General features: G+C 40.0%; 1 pseudogene; it reads right to left on the reverse strand.

The window, feature by feature from the left end:
• Window positions 1–4777: 4777 nt before the first annotated feature.
• LOC118935864 (GTP:AMP phosphotransferase AK3, mitochondrial-like) lies at window positions 4778–7344 on the reverse strand (annotated as a pseudogene).
• Between the last annotated feature and the right edge of the window lie 4931 nt (window positions 7345–12275).

Consider the following 12275-nt stretch of genomic DNA (forward strand, 5'->3'; position numbering starts at 1 on the left):
TACCCAAGTTAATGGTGCTTTTCATGTCCCAGTGCTCAAGGGATAGATATAGTAGGAATTATTTTTCTTTTTTTACAAGAAGAAATAAAAACACTGAGAAGGCAGACCTAGAGCTCAGTCCCTCTGAGTATGAATCTGTTCCTTTTCCCTCTACCTCAATTCCATCACTTCTCTTGCCAATATTTTCTAATTTCTTTTCTAGTCCTAAAGATGTTCTTCTAATTTATTCTACTCTCATAACCCATTCTCCACCAGAGTCTCTCCTAAGAGTCAGCACCTAACATTCCTTCCTCCCTGTTTCTTCCCCTGCCTACCTTCTTCCCTTAGCCCCAGACTCATAACTGGGTGGGCGTTTGCCATCCATGCAGCGCTGGCTCCGTGGGACAGCTGGTCAGTCTCCAAAGCTGCACAGCTCGACATGTTCTCTTATCCATGCAGCTTCATGTTCTCTTCATTAGACACCCATTTGATGACCTATAAATAACCCTGACCCCTTTGGGGTCCTCCACCACCGCCACCAATTTTGAATACTTTATCGAATCCTTGACATTATGAACATTTTCTTAGCTTGCTGCATAGAGGATGGTGTCACTGTGCTATGATATTCAAAGTGCTCTTACACACATCCCTAGACTTCTCTTCTTCCTACAAGTACTCTCCGTCTGCACTGTATTCCAACTCCATGTTCATTCTGTGTACCCAGTGTTTTCATATCCCTTGCTGGGGAAGCGCCTGCTATAAGGGTGCCTGAATGATCAAACACCACAAGTGTGCAAGGACCTCACAGAACCATGGGCCTAGACCTAAACCATAGGCCTAACTGGAGGATAAGGACACCCCACATAAGTTTATGTCAGGTGCTAACATATAAAAATTCAGTTGTTTTTAGAGAAATGCATTGTGTTGGAGTTACTTCATCTTCAGAATCCATTTCATCAGCTTTTGTCAGATTGTTAGTTACAACTAAACAAGAGCCATTGAAAGCCAGCAAACATCAAACAAATATTTCATGATTCCATGGCAAGTTGGTTTCATGGGCCACACCCTTGAAAATGAGCATCCTTAGCTGAGTTCAGATACAGTGGGGATATCAGAGAACTTGACCAACTGGCCACACAGGAGAAGGTGTTCAGTTAAGCAAGCTTTCAAAAATCAGTAACTGGAGTGACATTTGATGTGGCATTTGATAAGCAACACAGGTTAGGTGAACTATGTTAGTTATCCATAGCAATGACTAATGATAAAATATCCTTTCCTTAAATATCTACATGTGGGAGAAAAAGAAGTGATGAGGAGGGCAGAGCCCAGATGGTGTGACTGCCCAGTGGTTCTGAGTCTCTACTGAACAGTTTTGAAGGCTGGCCCTCTCAGAGGTCATCAGCTCAGTTACTCCAGGACAGTGGTGTGCAAAAATTAGGGAGCTTTTGAAATACAAAGGACACAGCAATGACCATGGCCCCCATCCCTGAGAACTAAATCAAAATGTCTGGGGTGTCAGGATTCCATCTTAACCCCCCAGGTGACTGTAATGTGCAGCCAGAGTAGGAAGCTGGTGACGTATGAATTCTGAGAAGGGACAAGGACATCTGCTTCCACTTCAGGATGGTAGACCAAGTATATCCTACCTCTTCTTCATTCCTGCAGCAAGGGCCTTAAATGATAACCCTCAATGAGAAGTGAAACTTTCAGTGAACCAGAAACCAGGGTAGATCCTCAAGTATGGGGTCATGCCAAGACAGAAAGCCCAATTGCAATGGTGCACAGAAGTCTATTGCCAAAAACGTGAAGGGAGTGCCAAGACCGCTCTGTCCCCAAAGGTGACAGATACCAGAAGCAGAAGATGGACAGCCAGCACATAGGTCCCTGGGGCAGTGCTGTGGGAGGGGCCAGAGATTCATCCTCCACAGATGGCCTTCTTCTGCCCTTGAGCCAAACAACAGTGACAAAACATCAGCCTCCAGGTAGGAGTTGTGGCCAGGTAACCCAAATCAGAAAGGCATGGCCATGTGTCATGAGACGGGCCATTGCCAAGGGAACAGGGTAGCAGGACTGAACACCTCCGAGAAATCTCACCCAGTGGCTTATCCTTCTCTGCAGTTCCTGAGAAAAGTCCAGAGGATCATTTGCCAGCCATCTCCCCAAGTAAATGATACCCAGTGACAGAGAATGCAGCCTAATGCAGAATCTCAACTGTGTAGAAGAGTGCAGAGTCAAGGTTACCACACATTCAATGAACACCAACATTGCAATAACAAACTCAACCAAATGATGAACTAACACCCAAGCAGATAAGTAACGGAGCAAGCAAAGCAGGAATTAAGAATAAGCACAAGCAAATTTTTCCAATAATTGTATGAGGATGTAGGAGTCACAAACAAATCAGCTAGAGGTCATGGAGATTAAAATTTGATTCTTAGAGTAAAAAACTGAGTAAGTGGATGAAACTGATTTTTTTTTCCTGAAATTAATTTTATTATAATAAAGATTTATGGAGTCTTATAACCTAGTGACTAGTGATAGCTCATAAGTTTAAGACTTTATTTTTCCTTGAACAACCTTGAACCCCCCCCCACACAGTTGGAAATCTGCATACAAATTTCGATTCCCCCAAAATCTTAACTACTAGGAGCCTGCTGCTGACGAGAAGCCTCCCCAATAACAGAAACTGTTGATTAACATATAGTCTGTGTATGTATTATATACTGTATTCTTATAGTAAAGGAAGCTAGATAAAAGAAAATGTCTTTACAAATGGTTGCACATCTCCAAAACATTTTCCAGTGTGTTTATTGGAAAACATCCATATATAAGTGGCACAGTGCAGTTCAAACCCAAGTTGTTCAAGCATCAGCCATAGCTCATGCTCTTAGAAAGCACATAATAATCTTTAAATAAGACATTGTAGGAAGTATTTTAAAGAATGAAGTTTTCTGTACTCCTTTTAAAAAGACTTGGGCCATTTTGAAAAATTGACAATGAATGAAAAATAACATCAAAATAAAGGAAAACAAGTTTTCCCCCCAAATACCTAAGAAACTCTTGATAATATTTGTACGTTAAGTACCTGGAGTAAAATGGGCCACATGTTCAAAGGCAGTTAATAATAGTCTGTCCAAGGACTTGTTTCATTTGATTTAGCACCAACTAAAATAAGGGTATATTCAGCATTTAAGATACAGTCAAGTTTCTCTTCCACCTCTTAGCAGGCCACAGTACATAAGCATGCATCCTCCTAAACCCACTAAGGAATCTAAAATAATAATTTTTAAGTGGCTGCTCAGATTACTCCCACAGGCAGGATTAGGATTTTTCCCCTTTCAGATGGGCTGTGAAGGCTAGCAGGTACCAACTTCCTAGATCAGGAATAAAGAACTCCACCTTCAGCAAACTGTTACTTTCCTGCTTCTTGTTAAGCTGTCATACAAAGCCTTTTTGTTGCTATGCCTGTTTACTAATTATGGCTGCTATTTTTGTCAAGGAATTTCCCACCAGGCATGCCCAATCTATTCCTATTTCCTAATGACAAAGTATTCATATTTTATGTAGTGTCACATGTTTTCTTTCATTCATTTTTATATACTTATCTGTTGCTCATCAGGGCATATCAATCAAAAAGAATTGACAAGTAGATTCTAAAGCCCACATTCCTTTTTTTATTGAAGTATCATTGATATACAATTTTATGATGGTTTCACATAAATAACACAGTGGTTTCAACATTCACCCATATTATCAAGTCCTCACCCATGCTATTGCAGTCACTGTCCATCAGCATAGTAAGATGCTACAGAGTCATTGTCTTTTCCGTGCGGTACTGTCTTCCCTGTGACCCACCTATATTGTGATTGCGAGTTATAGGGGCCCTTAATCCCCTTCTCCCGTCCCACCCACTCTTCCCCACCCCTCCCCTTGGGTAACCACTAGTCCCTTCTGTGTCTATTCTTATTTTGTTCCCTTAGTTTTGTAAAGCCCACATTTCTTAACCTGAGTAATGTGGGAAAACATGTCAATTACATTTTCCATTAAAGAAAAATCATTCATCTTTGGTTCTTATCCAAGAGCTTATATCAGAATTTCAACTTGGAACATATGTTATATCCTTCAGTGCACATGTATTTTCGGAAGAAAACAAGTCATATCAAAGTAATCTTTTCTTAAACGTTTTTGATGCATTTTTATATCAACATTTTATAGCAAATTAAAAATTCTGAGTAAACTGAAGTTATGTTTAACAACAAAATAAATAGAGTGGATATGGCAACCTTAAAGGTGTCTTAGTTTAAAGGCAGCAGTGAATTTGCATTCTTAAAGGGCTCCATAAATCCAGTTATATTTATCTGGAATTTTATAGATGTAGCATCTCACAAAACCATGTCCCATGTGCGAAACATGTGTCTGGCATCTGGCTACACAAAAACTTCTGGTGAGATACTTTCTCCAAAATAGAATAATGTAATTTTTTACTCTTCCTGAAAAATATGAAACCTTACCAATCACTTACTCTTGCTGAACAAGTTAGATCACTACCATTGCTCTTTTAATTTTGCTCTAAAATAATTCTTTAAAGTTTAGACTTCTCTGATATTTGTTAACTGCCCACCTATAGAAGATAGCTGGATGAAACATACTGGGCAATTTCAAAAATCTTAGTATCAGATCCATTTAGTATACCCTTGGTATCCAGAAAAAAAGCCAAGGAAATGAAACGGATGTAATTTTCAAAGTCTCAGAACAAGGAACTTCTAAATGAAAGAAGGGATTCTGTCCCTTTTGCTAATTACAAGGATTTTTCCTCCGGAGTAAGTGACACTTTCCAGTGTATTTGTGGAACTTTGGTTTGCAGGAAGGCACGCAAATAGAGCCAGATCCTGTGGGTTTCCGTTCCGGAGAATGTTTCCAGCACCCCTTTTTTCTGGTAGTATTACAGGACCGGTTTTTTTCAGTCTTCATAAGCCTTGGGTCTCTTAGTAAGTGTCTCTGGTCTATCATCCTCACGCGGAAGGAGAGGCTCTCCAGTCAAAGTCACCCACGCCCACGGCTTTGGGAGTGTTAAAGTCGACGTTGTGGACGCGGTGGATGAACAGTGAGGTGTTGCCGAATGACCTCAAAAGGCACATTCAGGTTCTTTACCAGGTGTATCAAATTAACTCTGTCCAGGGCTTCGGCTTGTGCAAGAGTCCTGGGGAAAACACCCAGCAGCCAGCTCTCCTGGGCGTGGTTTCTCAGCTAGTGCAGGGTCAGCCGAGTCATCATGTCGCCGGGATGGGCTTCCCCTGTCGATGAAAATCTTGGCCAGCACACCAACTTCCGTGTCCCTCGGCATTGCTGTCTCGGAGCAGGTTCCCGCTCAAGTATTTGATGATGCGCAAGGACAGTGTGCTTGCCGGAGCCCGCGGCGCCCAGGAGCGCCGCCCACAGGAGCTGCCCCGACGCCCCCCTGGCTGCTGAGCGGCCCTCTTGGCAGGGGCGCGAGCGGTAGGGACCCCGCCTGGCCTGCGCCCTCCCGCACTCTCCGGCAGCCGCGAGGACGCGCGAGGGCAGCACCCGTGGTGGAGACTGACACATAAAAATGGACTCTGCAGAAGAGCAAATCCTTGAGTTTAAGATGAGCCACGGGAGCTCCCATGATGCAGTTCTAAAGAGGAGATTGTAGGTATGAAGGAAAAATTAAGAAACAAAGTGAAGATTTAAAAGTTCCGCCTTTCACAAGTAGAAAGTGGAGATGGTGGAGGGATGCAATATTTAAATAAAGAATACCCAAGGATTTTCCAGAATTAAAGAATGTTATGAGTCCCAGGAATAAACAATGGAACGGTCCAGAACATCTAGTAGCAAATATTGGGAAAGGTTTGAATAACTAGGTCTCTCACGCTCCTCTGGTGAGGTGTCCCCACAGCTGATTTGGAAGGCAACTTGGCAGTAGCTGTGAATTTTTTTTTTTTAATTACTTCTCCTTAACTTCCTTAGAAAAACACTCTCACTTAACAACAAGAAGGCACATAGAGGATGTTCAGCCTTATTTATAACAGCAGAAAATTAACAATCTAAATGTTGACTAATAAGAGCTAAAGGAACCTTAACCACACGATGAAATATAGTACAGCTGCTAAAGAGACAGAGACAGATTTCTACCTGCTCATGTGAAAAGATCCCTAAGACATTAAAATGTAAAAAGTTGCAGAATTATATCATTTATCTTGTTTATTTTAAAGTATGATAATGATTTATGTTTAAATACCTATTAAGTGAACTGAAAGGCAGATTGCAAGCCGTGGAAAGACATGACTTGACTTCTGATTTTAAAAGATTGTTCCATCTGTAAGAATGGAAGCAAAGGGAGATGTCAGGGAGCTGTTTCAACAAACCAGCTATTTTAACTTGAATTTCTTCAATACGAGTGTGATGGTGCATCTTTCCATTTGGTTATGGACCATTTGCACATTATTTTCATGTACAATTTTTAAACTTAGAGTTACCTTCTGATCACATCCTTGGGAAGATGCTTTAGGTTTTATTTATTGCACAAGTCATGGAGGACATCCTCAGCTTTGGGCTGGGTGGTCCAAATGCACTGGTTTCATATAGCCTCAAACCGGGCATCATACAGGTGGTGTTGCTATGAGAGGCTGCTGGACCACCAGCCCTGCATCCACTGCACTCACTATCCCTGCCCGAGCCACTCCATCTCTAAAAAGATTCATAAACTTGATTTGATGGTTGTTCTCATTCTATAAGCAAGAGAGAGATCTATTTCCAGAACAAAGAGTTTGGGACTAGAAACCTAATTTCTATATTTGTATTTTGTGGCAGCAGAGCAAAACTGCTGCTCTAATTTCTCTCTTTTTTTATTGTTTCTGCTATTTTAGGTCTTTATGAAGTTAGCCATATAATCTCTTATTGCTACTATATTCAAGAGTTACAGTGAATATGTGAGAAGATTCAAAAGGCATATGGATATTTAATAGAAATTTGACCCATATCCTCCAGCAAAGGAAAAAAATGATGTTATATTTTGTAACGGTATTTAGTATAACACTATATAACACTACGTGATTTGCATAATAAAACAGCACACTGTTACTGTCTCTAGGATACCTAATTATGCAAAGAGCAATCGCACCAAGGCTTTTGCACTCTCCTGGATAGATTTAGACTTCTGGTATATTCCGCCTTTAACTGAGGTATCTAATTTGGTACCAGACTGATCCCAGAATATCCCAGAGAGAGCAGGTCGCATCCTCTTGGCTGCAGGTGTGAGAGGGAGAGGAGGGGCTCTGAATGGCTCAGGCGCTTGTTCGCGTTGGCCTGCAGGTACGCGTCACACTCTTGAGCACTCTGATTCATTTCTGGCTCACGAGACCACCTCTCCCCTTCCTTCTTTTCTGGACTGAAGTGACAGAAGCCATTTGAGGTAAAACTTGGTCTTCATAGCATCTGATAGATCTTCGACCACATACATCAAGAGAGCAGCCGAGTAATCTCATGGAATACATTTGACCCTCTTTGGCAAAGAACATCTAATGCCAGCCAAATATGATTGTGGAAGTTGATTTAAACTTTCTGGACACTTTTCATAGTAACAGAAGTCAAATGGCAGGGCAGTAAAAGAAAAACAGCAGGGCCTGCTCAGATTAAGCCTGGCTTTGCAGTACTAATCATTTTGAGGTGAAAACGACTGAGTTAATTTATTGTCCATTCCCTGGGGACAGGGAGTTAAAAGCAGTTTAGGGCATCTGGAGACAGAGCTAAAAGCCACAAGGAGGATAAAGGGCTTGATTACCATTCATTCATTGATTCAGCAAACTTTACGTGGGCATTTATCTACATGTGACGAGTTGTTCTAAGTACAGGACATGCAGCCTATGAGAAAGAACGAAACCTGAGTGTCTGTCCTCATGACACTGACCATGCAGGGACCATTATAAGCCAGTGTTTCCAAGGTGTGACAACTGCTCCCCTGGGTATGTGACATGATTTTAGGTCTCTGCGAAAGAACATTCCCCTTCCCCACACTTCAAAAAGTATGTTTGATTGTATTTTCTAAACGATTTTATTATGAAAATGCCAAGGGTACATAAGAGAGGGAACGATACAGCCCCACACACTCATCATCTAGTTTCAACAGTGATCAACATTTTGCCAATCTTGTTCTAGCTTTAATTTTTTTTCTGGAGTATCTTAAATAATAACACCTTTTAATTTTAATGATGAATGTGCCTGTTTTAAGGTGCATAAGAAAAAAACACAACTAGCACATCAAACCTAATGCTTCACAGTATTCTTGCTTAGAACAAGACTAAACAATAAATTTCAGTTTTAAAAGTGCTACACAGATAAGGCAAAATTCAACCACAGAACACACAGTTGGCTCAAGTTTATCAGGCAACAAGAGATTAAGAGGAGGCGATAAACATTCTCCTTCATCCCCCCTCCCTCAGCGAGATTAGAAGAGTCAGAGGAAATGTCTTCTGTAGAAAAGGCTTAGCACCATGCCTGCCACTTAACAAGCACCAACAAAAGAGAAGCTGGTACTGTTTTTGGAAGGCATCGTGGATTCCAGAGAACTGACACCGCCTAGTATTTATTAAGCACTTACTGTATAAAGATACTGTGGTGGGAGATGTACATATATTTTCCCACTTCCTCTTCAAAGCCACACTATGAGTAAATGTTATGATCCCCATTTTTGGACTTAATGTTTTGTTGTACGATGAAATAGTTTCTCCATAGAATTTCTAGTCAGATTTTCTGACAGATCAGGAATGGGTAACAGTGATATGAAGGAGAAATATTAAGCCTCCATTTTCATTTAAATTCAGATTTGTTTGTTGCAATTTTACCATGTTCTACCTTTCATTACAAATTTTATCTTGGATGTAGGCAGCTCCTTATAGACCTTCCATGGATATAAATCGGCTTCTCTAGCTTTCATCATAGCAACTTTTATTGAGAATATTTAATGTGAAAAATACCTTAAAAGCATTATCTTCCTCTGTTATTCCAGTCCTCTGAGATAGGGACTGTCATTATCCCTATTTTGCATATCAGAAGATCAGGCCTTAAGAGGTTAAGCAATGAGCCCATGGTGACACTGCTCCTCAGAAGCAGAGATGGAACACAAGGCAGCATTTCAGGACATTTAGAGAAAAATAAAAAGGGAGTTACAAGACAGACTCTCATTGTTTTCAGAAGTAAGATCTATAACTTTGGATTAGAATATTCATGTTGTCTCGAGGTTATTTTTCCTTCAACTCACAACTATTCCCAGTCAGTAATAATCACTGAAATATTTAGATGTAAGTTTCAGCAGTACAGTTCATAGGGTCAATCATGATATTTTACCCTGCTCAGTCATCAAAGATACAATCTCACGGATGAAGTCATCCTTCCAGGATTGGAGGGAAAAAATTTGTGTCTTTGATATTTTGTGTTTCTTCCCTTGAAATTGGTCTTCAGCAATAAATTGTAAATGGACAACACACATCTGAAAGAATGTTCAACCTAAGATAAATGCAATGAAACTTTGAAGAATAAAGTATTTTTTTCACCTTTGAGTTTAGTAAATTAAAGACTGATAATCCATGTTGGTAAGAAAATGGGCAAGCAGTCCTTGGTGGTGGGTGTATAAAAGGAAATAATAATTGTAGAGGGCAATTTGCCAATAAATCTGTAAACTTTGGACACAGCTATTCTACTTCTAAGAAAATTTCCTGTATCTCAGTTATGCAAATAAACTGAGAAAGGCTACTACTGAAACCACATACAAACTGTGTGACTTAGGATGGTTAAACTATCATACTCTTATAATCATACACTTATAAATTGGAGCTTTTAGTACAATCTACCTTGTTAAGTGTTGTATGCAGTAATCGTTAAGCAATAAATTTGATCTAGCATCTATAATATTGCTATAATCTTTTAAAAAATAAAATGTTTGTTACCTTTAACTAACTTTATTTTTAAGTTGCAAAAGTTGTATATATATTTGTTAGAACATGTTAAACAGTATGAGATGCATAAATTTCCTCCCCTCACCCCAAGTTGTGGAGCTCAATACATACATATAATATCCAGAACATATAAAGGACTCTCTCAATAATAAGAACCCAACTAAAAGATGGGCAAAAAGCTTACACAGACAACTCACAAAAGAAATATGCAAATGATAAGTACAGGATAAGATGTTTAGCAACCCTTATCATTAGGGAAATGCAAGTTAAAACCACAAGATACTACTGTGTGTCTGTTAAAATGGTTTAAAAATGCTTAACACTATCAAATACCGGTGAGGATGCAGGGAAACAGAATTACTCATAGATCAGTGGGAATACAAAAATGGTAAGGCCTCTATGGAAACTGGTGAGCAGTTTTTAAAGAAGGTATACTCTTACCATATGACCAAACACTAACACTCTTAGGCATTTATATGAGAAAGATGAAAACAATTTATCACAAAAACCTCGACACTAATGTCATAGAAGCTTAACCTATAATCACCAGTAATGTGAAACGGCATAATGCCGTTGTGAATATGTGATACCCTGAACTGTTCTACATCACAAAATGGAATACTCAGCAATAAAAGTAATAGACTATTAATATATGCAATGACTTGGCTGGATTTTAAGGGAATTATGTTTGAAATAAAAAATGTAAAAATCTCAAAAGTTTATATACTAAATGATACCATTTATATAAAGTTCTTGACATGAAAAGAAAGTAGAGAGAGATGGAGAGTGGTCACCAGGAGTTAGGGAAAGGAAGGATAGATGGGACTGACTAGCAAGAGCCACACGAGGGGTTTGCTTTCAGGAAACAGAACATCTCTGTACCTTGATTGCAGTGATGGGCATATAAATCTACACAAAGGAGAAAATGCCATAGAATTATACTTGAAAACATAAGAGACACCTGCTAACGTAGTGAAATCTGAGGAATGTCTGTAGTCTGGCTTATGGTATTGTTCCAATCAACTTCCTTGTTTGGATAATGCACTGTGATCATGTTGGGGGCGGCGCATGATGGGTAGATGGGACCAACCTAGACTGCTTTTGCAACCTCTTGTGAGTTTATATCAACATTTAAAAGAGTTTGCTTTTTTTTAAAGCTCAGAAAATCTTAATAATAGAAACTAAAAAAAGTAAAAACCCTACCCAGACCCATCATAATCAAACTGCTCATTATCGGAGGTAAGGAAAACAAATCTCAAAAACGAATGAGAAATTATTTTGAACCTCCATTTATGCCAGACAGTGTACTAGGTGCTTGAACCTGTGTCTGTTACCTTCACAATCCCTGTTATTTTAGGTAACACGCTCTCCTCTTTGAAGATGAGGGCACTGACCCAATGTGTGCAAAGCTGCTAAGAGTTGGTAAAGAATTTAAGCCTGGGTCTACTCTACTGAAGTCCAATTATTTTGTATACATATGTAAACCTTCTCAACACAGCTTCCTAATTAATCAAGAACATACTGTACATACTGAGTATAAGTATATGTCCCTTACTGCTTCAGTATAAACTCAGAGGATATTGTGTGCTACTCCTTCCTAGGCTATACCATTTCAGTGATTAAAAAGGAAGAAATTATGTTAAAGCTAATTTGCATATCCATTAAGATATGTTATATTACGAACAACAGTAAATGACTCAGGCTAACTGAGATGAAACAAAGATTTATTGAAGGGCTGGTAAGGATGCTTAGTTAGTTAAAGTAACGGCTGAAACAGCCAAGTCCTTCAAAAGAGAGGAGCTGAAAGTAAGTCCAGTAGTAGTGGCTCATGGACCTTAATTTGAGCTGCAGACAAAAGATAAGCTATTAGTGCAGATTGGCCCAACACAGATATGTATGTAGGGAAGGTGGTGGATACATTTAACCAAAGTGGGTATCATGGCTGCTAAGAGATGAAGGCCCTCAGTAGAGTCTAGACTACTTCCCTTCCACTTTCCTAGGGCCTGAAAGAGTCTATGTACTCGCAGGAGGATGTCTTCCTGCCGAAGTGTTCTTTGTTCTACCATCTAAAGGATCATGCATCGATTCTCCTCCTCCTCCTCCTCCTCCTCGTCGTCGTCGTCGTCGTCGTCGTCATCGTCTTCCTCCTCGTCTTCCTCCTCTTCCTCATCTTTCCTTTCTTATTCTTATTAATCAGCCATGAAAAGACATGATGGAAGACCCGGCAGCTGAAGCCCTCACGGACCGCACTGTCCACGTGGTCCTGCAGGACCTCCAAGCTGGGGAAAACGCGGCAGCAGGCCAGGCACCTGAAGCCGCTGTCCA

This window comes from Manis pentadactyla, chromosome 13, assembly GCF_030020395.1.
Source record: "Manis pentadactyla isolate mManPen7 chromosome 13, mManPen7.hap1, whole genome shotgun sequence".
Lineage (NCBI taxonomy): Eukaryota > Metazoa > Chordata > Mammalia > Pholidota > Manidae > Manis > Manis pentadactyla.